Here is a 19,273-nt window from a genome sequence, read left to right on the forward strand (position 1 = left end):
AAAAGTTTGTTGTGTTTCCACCCCCCTAGGATCCGTAGCCAGGATATTAGAAATTAATATGAAATACCAAGAGCTACAAAATTGCACAATATTGTATACCACTTGATTGCAAAATGCTGTGAGGCTGTCCAGCCCAAGCCTCAGCTCAGCTATGAATGGCCGATGCACCCAAGCGCATCTCAGCATTGACTGAAAAGATAGAGGCCCCAGTTCAGGAGAAGGCATTAGGAGTGCATTATCAAATCCACTGCCCGGGTGCAAAGTTCTTGATAAAAATGATCATAATTCAGATCAGAGATAAAATAGGAGAGTTTGACAAATCAAAGACATTTAGAGTCCAGCGACTTAATTGGTTTTAGAGCACTTCCAGAATATAAACATCCATTCCGTCCAGAAGCCGAACAGCCTATGTTCCAGCCCTAATGGACCTTCTTTAAACTCTTTTTGCTTTAATGTCTCTTTACAGCATCATTCGTTCTCATTAAAGATGCCCCTTAACATAGCCAGGATGGTCTCAGTGATGCTACAGTAACAAATATCTTCCCTCAATGGCTTAAGACATCACCAGTTTCTCTTTCCACTCATGTTACAAGTCCCTTGTGAGTCAGCTCACTGAGGTCACTCACGTGCTCTGTCTGAGAAAGCCACCAAGTTTTGAACACATCATTAGTCAGAATGCCACAGGGAAAGGGCATGAGAGGGTCTTGCAAAGAATCAAATGCTCCCATATAATTTCCACGCATCACATGTTGTTGTTAAAGCACCACTGAGTCAATGTTGACAGAGTTAAAAACAGCTCACCGCATTTTCTAGCCTGTTCGCTTGACAGAGAGTCCCTGGCTGTGCTCTGGACTACTTGCTGAATTGATGGCTGGGCTCCCTCTGGTCATGCTTGGGGAGAGAGTGCTGGCTAACTACTTCAAAGGGCCACAGTTCTGAAAAGCTGGAGAACGTGGTTCCAGGAGGTACACACATGGTTTCTATGAGCTGGAATCGACTAAGGACAACAGTCTTCCTGGGAGTAGGTCACCAGGTCTTTCTCCCTTGTAGCCGCTGGGGGGATTTGAACTGCCAACTTTTCACTTAGCAGCAGAAGGCTTCACCATTGTACACCGGGCGGCGGTCCTAATTCCAGCAGCTCAGGAAACCTCAAACCAAACCAAGGCAATGCTATCTGATCACAGACCTGGAAAGGGACATGTGCCTGCCTCTCAGATGTCACCTGGCTGCTCTTTTTGAACCAGATCCCCACGCTTCACTGCATCAGCGAAACCCCATCCCACGCCCCACACCCCCCACCTCCAGGACTCTTTGCAACTTATAACTGTAAGATTTATTTGCATTCTGATTTGTTCTCATTCTGTCTCCCTCATTGAACTACGAGGAAGGGCATGTCAACAGACTACCGCAGTTCTCTGTCAGCAGTTCTTTAACATGAGCAATCTGTCTACTCTGCTTGACTATGGAATGGAAGTCTGTAGAATGGGAGAACCCTGATGGCTCTTGCCCCTCCTTGGTTGGGTGCCGGCTCCTCTCTCTCTTCCCTTGTCTGCCAACACTCTCTCACTACCCAGACTCACTCCAGCACAACAGCAGGGGATTCAGCGAAACGGACCATTTCTTCAGAAGTTGACATGAAGCAAATGGAAAAACCATAAAATAAAACCTCACAGAAACTCCCCAAAGTGTTTAAGACTGATGCATCCAGTGCAAATTGCTGCAAACTTCATAAGTAATGAAAAGGAGAAAGGAATTTGATACACTGGAATTTTGTTCAATTTCTTTTTGGCAAATTAGGTCTCAGGGAATTAGCTAAAGCCTGCCCTACAATCCTATCCACCAGGAGCTGCACATCAGTGTTCGCCTGAGCTACATATGGATCTAGAAAAGTATCTGAAAGGAGGTATCTTAGTCTACTCTGTGCACTGCTGGGGCTGGGGCGTATCAGCGCTGTGTCCTCTGGCAGTGTATTGCTTCTGTTTCTGAGCCACACTCCAGGAAGGCTGTAATCGTCTTTATTTATTTAGGGGAAAATGTCAGCATACAGAAGAATGTTCTGATTCTTTGTTTGTCTTTTGCTCTTTATCAGTTTAAATACAAACATTCTAAATACTATGAATATTACCATAGACACTTTCAGAAACAGCATCATCATTTTCTCTATAAAAGTAGTGTTATTTTTCACTGAAGTAGGAAATTATTGAAGTACAATCGCCTGTGGGACAAGGTTATTTCAGTCAAGAAGACTCAAGAATCAATTAGCTATCGCCTTAGAGAAATGGATTTTAACTAGGCATTGTCTCAGGTCACCTAAGGCATGTCTTGAGTTTCCTAACATTTCATCTTAAAGAGCTCACCATTAAAATCAGTCAAAGGTTTCATAGACACTTGTAAATAGGAATTGGAAAAAAAAGGAAAGGACATTTTTATTTAAGCTATCGCTTCTTTTCCTCCTCGGTGCCATTCTGGAACCAGCCTTTTCTGGCAAGGGCATTTCACTACTTTAACAGGTGAACTCATTAATAAAGTAGCCATGATTTTCAACCACCTGAAGTTTGGTCTCTACTCGTTAGTCCTTAGATGTTGAACTTGAGTGACCTCTGACTGTGCAGAGCTCCTGTTAGTTTCCCTAGCGAGGGGCTGTGGCATCGAGCCTGACCTTCGTTTCCGGCCAGTTGGGCCGAGCACGCCTAGGTCTCGCTCTTCTTACCATGTGCGCAGAGCACCGAACGTGGTCGCCATCTGTCTGATGGGGGGATTTGCAGTAGATCCTCCAGGGGGGCGGCTGCTGCTTCCCAAACGTCAGAATCCTAAAGGAGAAGCAAGGAGAGAAAACGTTAGAAAGCACAGAAATGAACTGGATCTGGAAATGACAAAAACCAGCAAATGCGCAAAATCCCAGGTGATTTCTTTATAGGTTATACGTTCATTATATGGATCGATGCCTAGGTGACTACTACAGAGAGGTTGTTCAAATGAAAAAAAAAAAAAGGATCAATGAATGAATGAATAAATTAATGAGGGTGAGAGCTGGTCCTGAAATTGCAATCACAGATGGCTACAAGACCTGCTGAGTGAAGTAAGTGAGGGAGCTGCCTAGGAAAGAGTAGGGCCAGGTAGGGAGTGTGGGGAACTGGTGGGCAGATGTTGCAGTTGAAGGAGGCAATTGCTCCTGTTTAGGTGTGGTTTTCATTCTGCCCAGAAAAACAGGGTTGGTAATGCCACAGGTCCACATTTCTGAAGGGCAGACATCAGGAACGTTTGACAGATAATTTTCTGGGAAACCTCTTAGGTCTCAAATTTGGACCCCTAATTAAAAACAAAACAAAAAGGAAAAGTCTCCCTGCAGGTTGGAAGTAGCCCATGGGTGGTCAGAACGTACCGATGATTGGATGCGATGCCTTTATATTCTAAGTGATGGAAAGAGTCCTGAGAGGGAAGCTATTTGGGCAAGGGCATTCAATCCACTCACTAGTGGCAGAGCTGGGCTTCGGGACACGATTGCCTTCCCTTTAGTTTACAGCCCTCGACGACTGGCTGCATTTCATCAAGGCTGTGTCAATGACCTGGAAGGGGATGGGAGGTCAACCAGACACTGCCCTCTATTGCTGATTTACGGGCTCAAGTTATATTTGCATAAAACTTCATAAAGACAGCTGCTGTAATCTGTTCTCATCCTTCCTATTATGGAAAGACCATCCTGGGTAGAGCTGAGTGACTAAAGTGTTCATGGTTCTTCTGAAATCATCCTCTGATTATAGGCATAGGTTGGGGACGGTGTTTCAGCACTGTGGCTAGATTTGAAGGGTGATGGCATGGTAACCGGACAGTGGTAGGAGTGAGCACTACTGGATCTAAGGCTGCTTCCTGTGCCTGCAGAAGGGCTGCTCTGTTCCTATGAGACGGTGCTTAGAAGTCACGCTTGTATATGGTGTAGCTAGTACTGCAAACTACAACTCTCCCCTACATTCATTGAATGTCAACCATACATTCATTATTTACACAGGCTAACTGTAATCAATGGAAAGGTCGGCAGTTCAAACCCTCTAGCTGTTTGGTGGGAAGAGGATGTGACGATCTGCTTCTATCAGGATTTATCGCTTCGGAAACGCTATGAGGGGCATGCCTACTCTATCCTATGGGGTCTTTAAGAGCCAGCATCAGTTCAATTGCATTTATTTTAACAGGTAACATCACCACCACCTTCTTAGCCATGTTTTAGTATTTCCAAACTCAGTGAAAAAACCAAACCAAACCAAACCAAAAACAATCCATGATTTCTCTTGTCCAATGTTACTCTCATATCAAGTAGAGCCAGGATTTGAACCAACATCTTCTTGGGCTACCCATGTGCTTAACCACCTCCCCAGAGCCTTGTCAATGTTCAACTGAAGATGCTATTCAAATATTTAAAGGGAAAGCAAATCAAATTTGGCTAACTATCAAAGATCAATTAGCAAAGAAATTTTTTATTTCATTTTCAAACTCATTTTATTGGGGGCTTATACAGCTCTTATCACAATCATCCATCCATCCACTGTGTCAAGCACATTTGTGCATATGTTGCCATCATCATTCTCAAAACATTTTCTTTCTACTTAGCAAAGAAATCTTAAAGCAAGTATTCAAGAGCACTGTGATACTTAACTATCTTCTTCTTTATGTAAAAATGTACCTTTCTTTAAAGAGAGTGTGCCACATGACTAAGAATAAGACAAGAGAGCTTGTGGTCAACTTTTGGCATACATAGCCCTTAAAAATGCTATGGTTCTCAATAAATGATTTGCTAACTCTTTATGGATAAATTTCCACAGAGCTAGATTGTATTGAACTCTATTGAAGATGTGCTGAATATTGAAGGAGCCCTATGGCATGGGGGTTAAATGCTTAGCTACCAACTGATAGGGCAATAGTTCAAGAAAAAAGATATGCTTTCTGCTTCCAGAGAGACTTAAAACTATGGAAACCCTGCAGGGCAGTTCTCTGCTCTCTTGGAGTGTTACTATTAGCTGGCATTGATTAGACAGGAATGTTGACATTGGGGAAATAACACCTGAAAGATTTTATACACACACACACACACACACATAATTCTTGCTTTTGCAGAATTTTCTATAAATAGAGAGTGGGATGAAACATAAATATTTATTGAACTCTGGTGCCACTCACAGAACACAGTATTGAATTGAGCAAAGGCCAGGGAAGGAAAGGAGTGGTTCGTGTGAGGCAGACTCTTGGCCAGGCACTGCCATCCAGCTCCTAGTACCGACTGAGGGAAAAGTAACCAGAGCCAGGGAAAGGACACAAGGAGAACACAGACCCGCCTATTCATTTTCCCATGGATACCTTGTTCTACACAGAGTCAGGATCTCAAATTTACGTAGACACAACTCTTTGTTTTGAGCACCAGTTCTGATTCGTTTCTTTGGTATGGGGGGAAAAGGAGAGAGAAAAAAGAAAACCTGTGGCCAAGCAAGGGCAGGGTGTTCTTTCAGACCAAATACTCAATGATCAATTCTGGGAATATATATGCTAGCAAACATATAGGTACAAATTTTTTTCTTCTTCTTAGAATGAACTGAGCATTATTTTCCTGAGATAATGGCATTTATTTGCAGCAATAAAATAGAAAGTAGGAACATATTGTACCATACGAGGTGGATAATGTAAGCTACTTTCTTCAATCTGCTTTCTAAAGAGGAATTTCAGTTCCAGGCCTGGCAGATTTCCAGAATATAAAGTGCTCCCACCCTCACGTGTTGGTTTTGGAACAGAGAACACTATTTCAAAGTCAAATAGAAATGAATTTGTTCATTATCTGCCCTTTTGGATAATTGCCATTATTGTTATTCCTCCTAGGACAGATAATTGAAAATTGACAATATAAATTGTTGTACTTTTCTGGGAATGTAGACTCAAAATTTGTCACCCACATTTTAATCTAAGTTACAATTTCGCCAGGCCTGAACATTATAGCCATGCCAGTACATTCATCTATCACGCTTCTTTGGTTTCTTTCCTTCCCTTCTGATCCATCTGGCAAAACGAAACGTTTGAGAGGGTCGCTGACAGCTTAGGAATCCATTCGCTTTATTTGCCGACGTCCAGGGAGGAGTCGTGGAGCTAGTTCAGTGACCTGATGACTGACACACGATCAGATGGATCCGAAGATAGCATATTTGAACGTGAGGCTAAATTGTCTTTGTCTTCCCAGCGCCCCTTTAGTATTGTCACCGACGTTTGCGACATGACTCTGTACTGTCAACAGGTGACCACGTTCGATTCTGCTTTGTGTGTGGTCTGCCTACGTTAAAGGATTTAGATTAGGACTGGCAACAAAACAGAAAGACCTCGGCGTTGCCCATTTATCATCTTATCAAGGTAAATTCTGTGATTCATTAGGAAACCAAGTGGTGGTAATAGTTGATCTAATTAGTTAATGGAGGAGCGAACATAGGGCTTTCACTCTCTACATTTTTAATAATGAGCTTAACTTGGGCCTGAGTCCCTGGGAAACAGAAACAGGGAATCAATCAAGAGTCCCATGTAGAACGTTAATTGGGGTGTCTTCTCAGGAACAACACTGGGGGGGTGGGGGAGGCGGTGAGAAGAAGCAGAGGGATATGCTGGAGGTCCCAGTGCACCCCACAGGAAGCTCTGGCGCTGGCCTGGTCCTCAGACACACATGCTGTGCTTGAGCAGCTCAATGAGGTCGAGGAGTGCCATCTGTGGTCATCTCTTCCCACCTTCTTATCCAACGGCAGCAAATTGGTACCGTGAAAATTGGTGGTTGGGATGGTCCCAGTAAACACTCCCAACTTAGGCTTCTCCCTCTCCAATCTCATTAAATCTCCTGCTTCCGGAGAGCCAGTGTACCAGCAAACGTCTCCTTAAGAGAGATTGCTTTGCACAGATCTGTGATAAGTTCATCCTGGCACAAGGTGGCATGTGAAGAGAATGACATAGTGAAGCTGCAGGCCAAGGAAGGCTGTACCTTCCGCTGGCTGGGTGTGCTCTGTGTCACACCGAGGATCCTTCCCATCCCAGGGTTCCCAGCATCGCTGTGTTCTCAGTGCTCTTTCTCATCGCCTTTCTGAAAGAAGCAACTGAGCTCTGTGGAAAGGAGATGGTCCCAGGAGATACAATGGATAGGGCCACCAGAGCCCAAGTGACAGAATTATCAAAAGAGCATGGGTTAGCAATGATCAAACAACTTCCTGAATAAAATACTTTGAAAAAACTCCAAATAATGATAATATTCTTGCTCAAAAGCACTGCCATTCTTTTTGTCAGCATGGTTATTGGCACGAATACAGTACAAACACAATACTTGCAGCATGATTTAAGAAAATGAAATAATAAAATACTTTTGAGCTAGTTTAGGATATATACTAGATGGTGGGGAGAAGATTTTAGATGTTCTAGCCAGACTAGAGAAAGAATTTAGATTAAAACCTTAAGATATAAAAGTAGGTACTTCTTAAGTCAATTACTAAAAGATGACCTCAGCTAGTTGATGTATATAAATGTGGTAGTTACATAATCTGTTGTGAATTTGAGGATTAAGAGTGAAGAGGTGGCGTGTAGCCTGTCAATGGGATCACAGCTTGATGACCTCATGTGGAGGCACGAAGGAGATAAAATAGCTCATTGGAGGTGGAACACATGCTCACTCCCTGAGAGACTCTCAGCTGACAAGACACACGGAACTACCCTAGTTCCATGAGTTGGAGAAGCCACATGGAGACCCCTGCCAGTGCTGAGATGCTCACAACACCACTGGATCCACAAGACTTCCCACCCACTGGCCTGTGATCTTTCTGTATTCGACATCATTGCATGTGTTTTGTGAGTCTGAGGAGGAATTTATAGATTGGTATCAGACATATGGACTAACACCAGATTTATGGACTTGATCTGGACTGGGCTGGGATGTTTTCTCAATATTCAACTGCGCTTGTAGATAAAGCTGTTTCTTATACACATATGAGTCTCACTGGATTTGTTTCTCTAGTCTACCCAGACTAACACAATAAATAAGGATACTTTAGGAAATCCAGAGTTGATGTGAAAGCGTTCGTCATCAGCTGGGGTAGCAGATATTTTGACAGGGATCATTCTCAGCAAAGCCTCTCATCTATCAATGCTCTCGCTTTTTATTTTAAAGTCCTGTATTCCAAAGCAAAAAAATCCCCCCAAAACAATAATGGGAGCTCCAGAGTCTGGAGAACAGAAACATAAATTCAGAAACTCAGTCATGTCTCATAAGTCCCATATTCTTATTAAATCTTAAGATTTAATCTAGTGATAAAAACATCATAACCAATTTAATTAAACACACACACATACACACCAATAAACACTGAATGGAGGAGATCTTATGATTTTGGTACATGAAATGAGGTTTAGGAAACTCAATAAGGTAAGTGTGGTTGACTTTGCGAAATTCAGTGATTAAAAAGTAACTCAATTTAGACCAGTTACAATATGTCATATTTCTAAAACAAACATCGAAGAAGCCAGAGAGTAATCTAATGGATGCTTTTTGTGTGGCAAAACTCATTGAGAGAAGATGCTTTCTTATCACTTAGCACAGGGTCTTGCATGTGGTAGAGGTTCAGTTGAACTCAGTATTTTCTGTGTAGATGAACTGATGAAATATAGCCAAGGCCACAGTTGAATGGACTTCTACAACCAGCTCTTCTCTGGTAAGATCTATGCTCTCATTCAACAAAACTCACGTTAAATATTCTCTATACTGTGGTGTTCTGCTAGGGGCTAGAGATGCAGAGGAAGTCATTGTTTCTTAATGCAGATAAAATTCAGATAATTAAACAGAGGAATGAAGTCACTAAAGGTCAGATGAAAGGGTCCCCATTGTGTGTGCGCGCGTGCGCGCGCGGCGGAGGGGGGCCATGTATGTGTCTGCATATGTACGTGTATCCTGGTGTGTGATCAAATGTGTTTTTCTCTTGAATGAGGTGTTCTGAATATTAAAAGCAATTGCTTTCCATTTTCTGACTGCAAAATACAAATGCTGTTAATGTTTCTGCTAATCAAACATAGGCTACTTTGAAGAAGAAGGAATGTAGCATGTAGTCCTCAAAGTACTTAGGACTCTTTCCCATGATTTTAAGCGGACCTGCATCTGAGCTAATCTTTCAGCATTCAATAAGATCGTTATTTTCTTTTCTATTTTTCTTTGGGTGTAGAATTCATTGTATAGGCTCTGGGAAGTTAAAGAGGGACAAAGAAAACGCAAGCTGTTTTCAAAGGATTTATCGTGTCAGAAACTTCCAATATGCATATTTGATTGTAAATGAACCTTTTAAAAGTTTGATCAGTCTTCACGATACCCTTAAGGAATATAAGCACTCTAATTTATGTTTTTATTTTAAATAAAATGTTAGTCTGGATAAATGAGTGGTTTTATGATTAATAATGGAAGAACACAAAATTGACCTTTATTACAAGCAAACTCAGAACAATGGGGCGGCTATTTAGTTGTGTTTCACTGTCAAACTTCTTATCCGGAGCAGTAAGTCCCCGCCTTTCGGGATGGCAGAAGCTAGGTCTGTAAATTAAGAACATTGCAGGGCACATGTGCAAAGGCATTTTGCAAAGCTTGCATACTGAGGAAGGAAGCTATGGGCTAGCTGACTCCTCAGTACTGCTCAGCACATCTTGCGAACTCTGTAGTAGACAATCATGCCTTGTGAGCTCAGGGAATAGAAACAGGATTCTGGTTTTACATAGACTGTCTATAGCTAGTTTGTCTCAGCGAGAATGGTCTTCTTTATCTGTAAGCAATTGCTTTCCTTTTTTCTTAATAGACATTTTATTCTAGGACAGTCATTTTAGAAATGGATATGACTTCCGTTGCTGGGGACAATGGAAAGAGACTAGGCCAGGGTCTGTACAAACGTATTTCAGCCATTGGCAAACAACACAACCAAACCAGCCGTCCAGAGTGTATGCCTTTGACTTAATGAACACAGCAATACTATAGCTATATCAAAAGGGAGCATCAAGTCTGACATGTGGCTTTCCATCATACAAACCCAGTGCCTTCCTGTCGATTCGACCCCATGGGAAGACCATGCTCCATAGAGATTTCAGTGACTGGGGTTTGGGAAGTAGATCATCGGTTCCTTTCTCTAACTTATCTGTTGGGATCAAACTTCCGACCTTTTGCTTGGCAGCTTTGTGCATTAGCCATTTGAATCACTCAGGAATCTAGTCTCTCTCTCTCTCTCTCTCTCACACACACACACACACACACACACACACTACCATTGAGTCCACTCTGACTCATAGCAACCCAGTAAGACAGAGCAGATCTGCCTCTGTTGGTTTCCTGGACCACGTTTTAACCATAATAGAAAGCCTCAGAGCAGCAGGTGGTTTCCAATGACGACCTTGAGATTGGCAGCCCAACGCAGAATACACCAGGCCACCAGGCTCCTCGCAACCCAGGCACTTGGTGCACATACCAGCAGCCATGTCAACTGTAAAGAGTCATGTTAACCCTGAGGCACCTTCCAAGAGCTTCTTTAGAAGGTGATAGCCTGGGAGGTGGGACTTGGGGACACTCTCCTTTGCCCGTATCATGGGTCACAATGAACAGGGATTTCTTTATTCCCAGACCCCAGGGACGGCTGACCATGTGGTAAAGTAAGCAATAGGCCCTGTGTGTGTGTAGGCCAGTGGTGACTCCCTCGCTCTGTATGGATGGGAGCTGAGACACGGAAAGAAAATGCACATCTCCTACTTCCCAATTGGGCACATTTTCCTCTGTAGCCCTTTCAAAGAAATCGGGAGTTAACTCGTCATATTGTTAAAGTGTTGGCCATGCCCGGGCTAGACTATGACAGGCATCACTTTAGTAATGTCACAAGTAGACAGAGAAAAAGATCAGACTGCATCGTTTAAAAAGAAAACAACAGCAAGTCTTGTATAGAGTGTGTGTGTGGGTGGGGGAGAGGTAGGGGGGATGAGGCGCACAATACCACAAAATGCATTTTAACACCGTTGTTTCAGTGCATTGGCGAGTGCTAGGTCTTTTTCAAGTTTAGATCTGGAATTTCTTGCTGGCAAAGGATGCTGGGGGTCCCGTGTACCTAGCTCCCTCGACGGCACCGTCACGGAGGCAGTTTGCTAATTTTGATGGTGGACCACTCCGGGATGCCACAGCTCAAACTGGCCCTGAGAACAGGGTGAGTGAGCTACAGCCACACCTTTTCCTCCTGCGTTCTCATTTTTGCCTGATTTCCTCCCAGGAGGAAGCTGGACATTTTAACCAGACCGATAGGAGGAAAAGAAAACTATTTTTCTCCCAAGATAACAATCGACAACCTCGGGCAAAATGTGCAGTTTTCTGGCATTCTATTAAAAACATTATCTGATAAGCTTCCTTCTGGGTCTCTCTGTTGCTTTCTCTGTACAGGGCACAAAGTGGCACCCACTAGACCCATCGCTGGAGGTGGCACAACCTTTGAGCAGTAAGCAAAGATGTGCTCACTTGGTGCACACATGGCTGGAATGCTCAATTTCAAGTTAGAAGTTACATTAGGAGTGGCCTGGCTCTGCACCGAAGCTCAGTCCAACGGTAGCCCCACAGATATGGTACCTTAAGCAGCCCATCTGCTCCCTCTTTGACAAGCTTTTCTGTCTGGTTCATAAACACCAACCTTTGTCTTTAGTGGGGAAAAGGGAGGGTGGAGGCAAGGACTTGAGAGAACAGTTATGAATCGGGGCAAGTAGCTGTGTACTTCTTGTAAGACATTTCCCCCTGAAGTAATTGGTAATAAATACAAAAGGATCTGTGAGAGATGCCGCCGTTAAAGTAAAATATAATTTTTTCACAGGACCCACTGCACGCTGGAGCGGTCTCTACTCGATGGGATTGCGGTGCCTGTGATGGAACGACCACGCCAATGGCCCAGGGGGAGTCTATTCTGCATTTGAAAACACATTCTTCCTTGAGGGAAATTCTGGACCCAAGGATTGAATGTTCTTTCATCGATGAGGCCGTTGCTCAGAGAGTCAAGGAGGCCAAATATGCTGTGCAAAGCCTTCTGCTGAAGGTCAAAGAGGTGAGCTGGTCCTCCCAGCTTCCCCCCCACCCCCAACAAGCCTCTGCTGAGAACACCGGCGGCAGCATATTGCCTCCCCCGCCTTACCTTGAGTACTGCAGGCATCTCACATCATCGTGAATCACACCGTGCCTTTTCCAAAATCAATAGAGCTAAGCACATTTTGAAATCTCTGAGACAACAGAAAAACACCACACATGCCCACACTGTCCCACCGCCGCAGCAACAGTGTTTATTTCTGTATAGCAATTATCAGCTTATGTATAAATGATTACAGTATTTGAGATCCAAGATCTTCGGAAAATCTGATGTTGCAATCAAAGCATAATTGAGCTATTTTGGAATAGAAAAATCTATTTGCTCTTCAAAACACATAAGTATCTAAAAATTAAATGATGACCCATTTAGAACAGTTATCTCTTCCCAGCCACTTTTAAAGGGTTTACTTTAAGTAAACTTCCCAGCTTGGTGGACAGTTTCTAGAGTCTCTTATTTTCAAACGTGTGTGTGTGTGTGTGTGTGTGTGTGTGTGTGTTGGGGAGTGGGTCAATGTAGTCAGCAATGATGAATGAATTCCTTCAAGAGATCTGACAATACATCTGCACCTGAATCACGATTTTCAGGTTAAATCAAGTCTTGTATGTGTATGTACTCATTCCCCTCCCCTGTATCCTCCGAATGTGTTTACATGCTATACAAATTTATATAAAAGCATCACTGGCTTCATTGTAGATTTATTATTACTTTTAAATTATTTATTATTACTTTTAAATCCATGGATTATAAAAAGACACTAACAACCTTAGTGTACAATACACCAACTCCTTCGAGGTGAGGATGGTGAGATTTGGTCTTACATATTCTGGATACACTGTCAGGAGAGGCCTGTCCCTGGAAAGGGACATCATGCTTGGTAAAGCGGAGGGCAGTGAAAGAGAGGAGTCCTCCAGGAGAGGGACTGACCCAGCGGCGCCACAATGGGCTCAAGCACAGGGACCATTGTGAGGGTGGTGCATTATCTGTTCTGTGTTCACTGGGTTTCTACGCGTTAGAACTGGCTCAATGGCACGGACAGCCACCACTACACGACCTGGGGGTCAAGCACCACCTTCTAGATGCTAACATGGGGTCCTTCTTGGATTAGATGCATGTTCTAATCTGGAGTATTATTTCAAGAGACACTGATGAGATAATTACAACTGGCTATGGCATATGATGCAGATAATGTGGGAATCAGGTGATTCTCCATTATGAATGAGTCCCATCCTAAAAACCATTGCACCTTTTGGTCCTGTTAGATTCAAATGGTCAGGGCCAGCCCCAAAGAAGGCAAGTAGACAACAATGAGCCATCCTCACCTCTGGGGAGAGGAGTGACATGGGGCAGGCAGTTAGTGCCCAGAGGTCTTCTCTTTCTTACTCTCTAGATCTCTGTATTGTTTAAGTTGCACAATAACCGTGCATTCGAGTACTACGTTTGTGAGATAAAAAGATTAGGAGGAAAACAAGCACACCAAATGAGATCACCAGTCTTGTCTGGTTCCAGTGAAGTATTGCCTCTCGGGCTTCCTCCCCCCACTAGGCATACATTTTAATGCTGAGACTTACTTCCTATCCCTCTCGATCACAGAGCCTAAGCACAGCTGGAGAATCATATTCGCCACACGCTAAAGCCACGTGCTGGGTCCTGGGCGCACACTGCTCATGAAGTGGCACTCGCTTGGATCAGCTGTTGTCTCTGTGCAGCCACATGCTTGGGGGCTACAAGACTAAAGCATATTCCCATCTAACGATAGCTTGTGTAGCGCTGCCCACGGGAGCAGAAAGAAAGAATGATTCTTGCCTCCTGCTACTAAACACATATAAGGACACCTTAGGGAGCATCTTTGAAACCCCACTCTGTCCTATGCCAGGAGATTACAGCAGGCTGATAGATGGTGTCTTCCTTTAAGGATAATTTTATGAGAGCTGGTATTTGGTGTTAAGGATACACAAGGATCATGTGATATTTAATGCTTTTAGATTCAAAGGCTGTAGCAAATTCCACCGACACTTGCTAATGCGGAAAGTTAATCTGAAATACTTTAAATCCTTCCCCACCCCCCCACCCCCAATGCTGCCATGCTGAATTAGCCCAGGTGACGTTTTTTGTCATGTTGCATTAGGGCCTGGCATTCAGGTAGCTCATCATGGCAAATAGACACATTTATATCCTGTGGGAATATTTCACGGGAAGCAGATGCAGCTGGCAATTCTTTTCGCTGCAGCCTCGAGTTCAACCTCAGGAGGGCATCTGCCGAGTAGACAAAAGCACACAACTAAGAGGCTCAGTTTTCAAATGATCTTGTTGTATTTTGAGCATAAATCAGGCCTTGAGAATGTAAGGGTTTTCTCGGGGAATTGAATTATTGAAACCTACAGGTTACATGTTCCGCTGCGATTCTCATGCCTACAATGACCTTTCAACGGAATTCTGAGTGAGGACAAACACAATGGGTGAATTTCCCTGATTCAGGACCAAAGCACACTGGCTGGCATTGTTTTTACTGTTACCTTAAAGGACCTCTATTCTCAGAGTCTCAGGCACTGCTATTTGCAGCAGAGTACTCGAGACAAAGACACAAAACAAGACAAAAACCCCACATCCAGACCAGGGCATAGTTGAGTCCACCTCTCCTCTCATGAGTCACGTGTCTCGTTGACTGCCTCCCATTTCACTTTGGTGAATTTCGGTCATGTAGAAGTTCCCTTCAAAGGATATATAGTCAATGAGTGACCCTGTGGAAATCGTTCTTCATGTATAGTTTCCACGCACAGGTCCGAAGCAACTCTTCTTTATGCAAATACTTTCTTGAGATTCTATTCCAAGATACATGCGTGTAGAGCTCCGAGGTGAGGGCATACAAGCTATGCATATAAGCTCTTCATGACCCGAGAGGGCTCATCAAAGACAGGGCTCCTGCAGACCACCGTTGCCCATCCCCAGGCACAGAGAAAAACAAAGGTCAAGGGCCTTCAGGTTCCTTCCTGCAAACTCTTTTGTGAAGCTGCAACGGTGGCTTTCAATACCGAGTGGGGGACCAAATTGCATCTAGAGGGGTTTCAATAACGAAGACTAATCCTTGGGTCTCAGAGATACACGGTTCCATTGAAAGGCTGGGTTGCAGATAACAGTGTTTATATATGAGAGTGCTTCAGAAAGTTTGTGGAAAACAATGGAATGAAGAGATAATGATTTTTCCCATGAACCTTTGGAAGCACATGTGTACCTTCATTTTGAGTTGGCTCTTAACTGAATTTGTATATCTATATTTTGTTTTGAATTTGCTTTGTTGGGGATTCAGGTTTATACTATAAACCCTTATACTTCTCAGTCCTGGACTGAGAGCCGGAAGAGGTGAGTGTGTTGGGGAGAAGATGGTACAGATAGAAAATTTCCTTTCTGAAAGTTTGGTTGCCTGTTATGTAAAAGGACCCAAGGGGTTGTGACTGTGGACGTACAGGAACCCAAGATTCTAAATTTTCGGAGCTGTCATGTAAGGATGCTAAGCACTGATGTTTATTAGCTGCCTACCTGTGCCTGGGGAGAATGTCCCATCCAGAGTCCTGCTCCCACGCAGGCACAGTGGCCCCGAACACATGTATTGGGAAGCAGTGATTGCCGGCTGTCTCTGGCGGAGCTGATGCAAAGTCCACAGCCAGTGCAGCTGCTCCTGGTCTGCCGCACAGACCCACTCCCCTCTCCTACTTTAAACAGAATGAAAACACTTATGTGTTTGAAGGGCAGTGCAGATCAAACTTGACCATCGCAGCTGCCCCAGGCCTTTGTCAGTAAGCTTCCCATGAAGTTTATGTCTCTCTAAGTCAGTCCTGGCCAGTGCTGCTGGCTCTCAACACCCAGTCATCAGCTGCTCTTTCTTCCTGGGTTTCGTCTCTAGTGGTTTTAGGTCCAGGAACTAACTTGAGGTGAAAAATGTCGTTGGACAAAAATTGAGATAGTCTTGGAACGCCATGTGTCAGAAATCTCTCCCAACCAACTTTTATATCAATTCAACAAATGATAATCATGCCAGTTACTAAACTAGGTCCTTGGGATATATCAGTGCACAGAAACAGATCAAAATCCCTGCTTTGGTGAATTTATTGTGGCGCAGGGGATTATTTAGACTCTTCTAGCCTTCGTCTTTGTTAGGCCCATCAAACAACCTTGGTTTCCCTGATGGGTCTAAGTGGAAATGTGGAAGAAGGTGTTGATTGGATTATGTGATCTAGCTGTGTGTGTGATTGTTCATGGAGTTAATGGGGATCGTCTTCCTGCAAGGCATAAAGCCAGCTGGTTAATACCAGCAAGAGAGAAGAGCCAAGATCCCCAAGGATTGAACGTCCTTGTTCCAGGCGACGACTTTGACACGAGAAGACCAACAGAGGAGCAACAACAGCTGGACCTGGAGCCAAGTCTGAGACAGAGTGGTGAAATTCCCAGCCCACAGACAAGTAAAGCTGAGTGCCTTTGGGCAAGACTTGGGTTTGTGGAGCGGGGTGGGGTGGGGGAGGGAGGGCCTCTGAGCACTTAATTGTGGGAGCTGGTATGGCTGACCCATGGAGCTTGGGCTGAGTGCCTTCAGGTTGAGGTTTACAGTGGAGTGCCATACCCTCTGGGCCTTTATCGGCAGTCCTAAAAGAGCTTTGTTACATCACAGGAGCAGGGTAGAAGCCAAGTCAAGAGCCAGAGAGAGGCCGTCTTCTCAGAGAAACAATCCTGACTGAACACCTGTATCCGGAGCCTTCCTCACTTGAATTGTAACTTGCTAACTTCTCTAATAAACCCCTAAATCGTGAGCATCATCTGCGAACTCTGTGTGGCCATTGTAACGAATTATCAACCCCTGCCTCAGAAGTAGAGTGCCATGCCAGCATAGACCGAAAAGGAATGGAAGGTGGAGGCCTCTGGCTTCAGCCTGTGGTGATTAGCCTGGGGAGCCAGAGGAGGTCGGATGTGGCCCCCAGGCTGTGTTCACATTTGTATTCTAGTGGAAGACACTAACTTATAAAGACACCAGGTTACAGCAAGAGCACTGTACTGTAGCCAGACAGAAGCTAGTTGAATTTAAGAACTCATTTCACTGCACCTAGTCTACCTCTTAGCCTGCCTGTGAGCTTGAAGTTGGCATCTTGGGCATTGCTGTGGTACTGGAAGCCGTGTCACGAGTATCTCACATAACACTATGGCCATCCCATGATGGGCTGGCTTCAGAGGATCTACTTCTGCAAAAGACTGGCTAGTGCCAACCTTACGAGTAGTAGCAGAACATTGTCGGGCACAATGCTGGCAGGTGAGCCACTCGGGTCAGACGGCACTCAAAGTATGCCTGGAGAAGAGCTGCCTCCTCAAAGCTGACCTAAATGGCATGACCTTGAGAGAGCTTTCAGGACCTTCATCTGCTAGTGTGGCATGGTACAACTCAAACAGAGACGAGCTTCTAACGTTCACTGACTGACGCGAATGTGGGATGTGCACAGTGTGAACAAAGGAAAACTGGAAGTTGTCAAAAATTAATGGAACACTTGACAAATGCTATCTTACACATTAGGGGACTGAAATAGTATTAGTCTTTAAATCAGAAACTCATATGGCCTACTTTGCTGAGAATGGTACAGAGATGGCATCATATTCCTTGTCAAAACCATTTTAGGATTTAGCTCAAAATACAACACGGTCAGTAATATGATAATAGCCATACCTACAACGTAGACTAGCTACTAAGACTATTATGCAAACTTATGTACTAACTGCTAATGGAAAAGACAAAGAGGGGAGCTTTTTAAAATGAACTTTGGAACCCAAAATTGATCTAAATGCATTGATGATAACTGACAATTGAAGTGTGAAAGTTGGGCACGAAAAAGAAGGAACAGTCTTTGAGAAACATGGCCTTGCGTTATAGAAACAACCTTGGGTATCTCATAATATAGAATTGCAACACCAAAACTTCATTCCTGGCAAACACCCCCTTTCCCTAACAATATAAACAGCAACTGTACAGTGGGGTTTGACAGATGGAGCACAAAGGAATCAAATCAGCTACATTTGTGGAACAGATGACTGAGCATCTCAATGTTATCCACCATTCAGAACAAGGCCAGGGACTAACTATAGAACACACCATCGATGACAGGTTATATACGTTTAAGCTAAAGGTGAAGAAAATGAAAACAAGTATGCAGGAGTCCACGTATGGCCTTAAATATATCCCATCTGAATTTCGTGACTATCTCAAGCATAGATCTGACACACTGAACACTAATGACCACAGACCAGAAGAGTTGTGGGAGACAACAAAAACACACACGAAGAAAGCAAAACATCATTAAAAAGGCAGAAAAGAAAGAAAAGATCATATTAGATGTCAGAAGTGATCCTGACACCTGCTTTTGAATGTCGAGTGGTTAAAGCAAATGAAAATAAAAGAGCTGAACAGAAATTTTCAAAAGGTGACTTGAGAAGATAAAGTCAAGTATCACAATGAAACGTGCAAGACCCAGAGGTAGAAAATCAAAGAGAAAGAGCCCACTCAGCATATTTCAAATGGAAAGAATTGAAGACAAAATGCAAGCCTTGAGTTGCAATATGGAAGCATTCCATGGGCAAAATGTTGGACGGTGCAGGAAGAAGAGGAAAGGAATGCATCACTGTAAAAGAAAGAATCGGTCGATGTGCAATCTTTTCATGAAGTAGCATATGATCAAGACCAATGCCACCAAAGGCTGAGGTCCCAACTACCCTGAGGGCCCTGATGAAAAAACAAAGCTCCCGGAATTGGGGAGCACCAGTGGAGACATTTTAACAAACAGATGCAATTGTGGAAGTGGATAGCTATGCCAAGAAATTTGGAAGACAGCTACCTGACCAACCAACTGGAAGAGATCCGTATTTGAGCCCATTAAAAACAAATGTGCTCCAAGGAAGATGGAAACTAGGCAACCACATTAATATCACATCCAAGTCCATTTTTGCAGAACACGATTTTTGAATAGTTGCCGCATTACATCAAAAAGAAATCACCAGGAATACCACCTGGGTTCAGAAGAGGATGAGCAACGAAGGATATGATTGCTGGTATCAGATGGATCTTGGCCCACAGTAGAGATTACCAAAAAGAGGTTTCCCAATGTTTTTTT

At 43.7% G+C, this 19,273-nt stretch overlaps 1 protein-coding gene across 3 annotated transcripts in view; it reads right to left on the minus strand.

The window, feature by feature from the left end:
- B3GALT1 (beta-1,3-galactosyltransferase 1) overlaps positions 1 to 19,273 on the minus strand; it is a 490,113-nt gene that overhangs the window by 92,848 nt on the left and 377,992 nt on the right. For all 3 annotated transcript variants that reach the window (XR_006680911.1, XM_045299055.1, XM_045299059.1), the window contains one exon: positions 2,711 to 2,810. The gene's annotated coding sequence lies outside the window, so the exon portion shown is untranslated. The remainder of the gene's footprint in view (positions 1 to 2,710; positions 2,811 to 19,273) is intronic.

The sequence above is a fragment of the Echinops telfairi genome, unplaced genomic scaffold, assembly GCF_000313985.2.
Source record: "Echinops telfairi isolate 266 unplaced genomic scaffold, ASM31398v2 ScPeMD7_4;HRSCAF=17, whole genome shotgun sequence".
In the NCBI taxonomy this organism is placed as follows: Eukaryota; Metazoa; Chordata; class Mammalia; order Afrosoricida; family Tenrecidae; genus Echinops; species Echinops telfairi.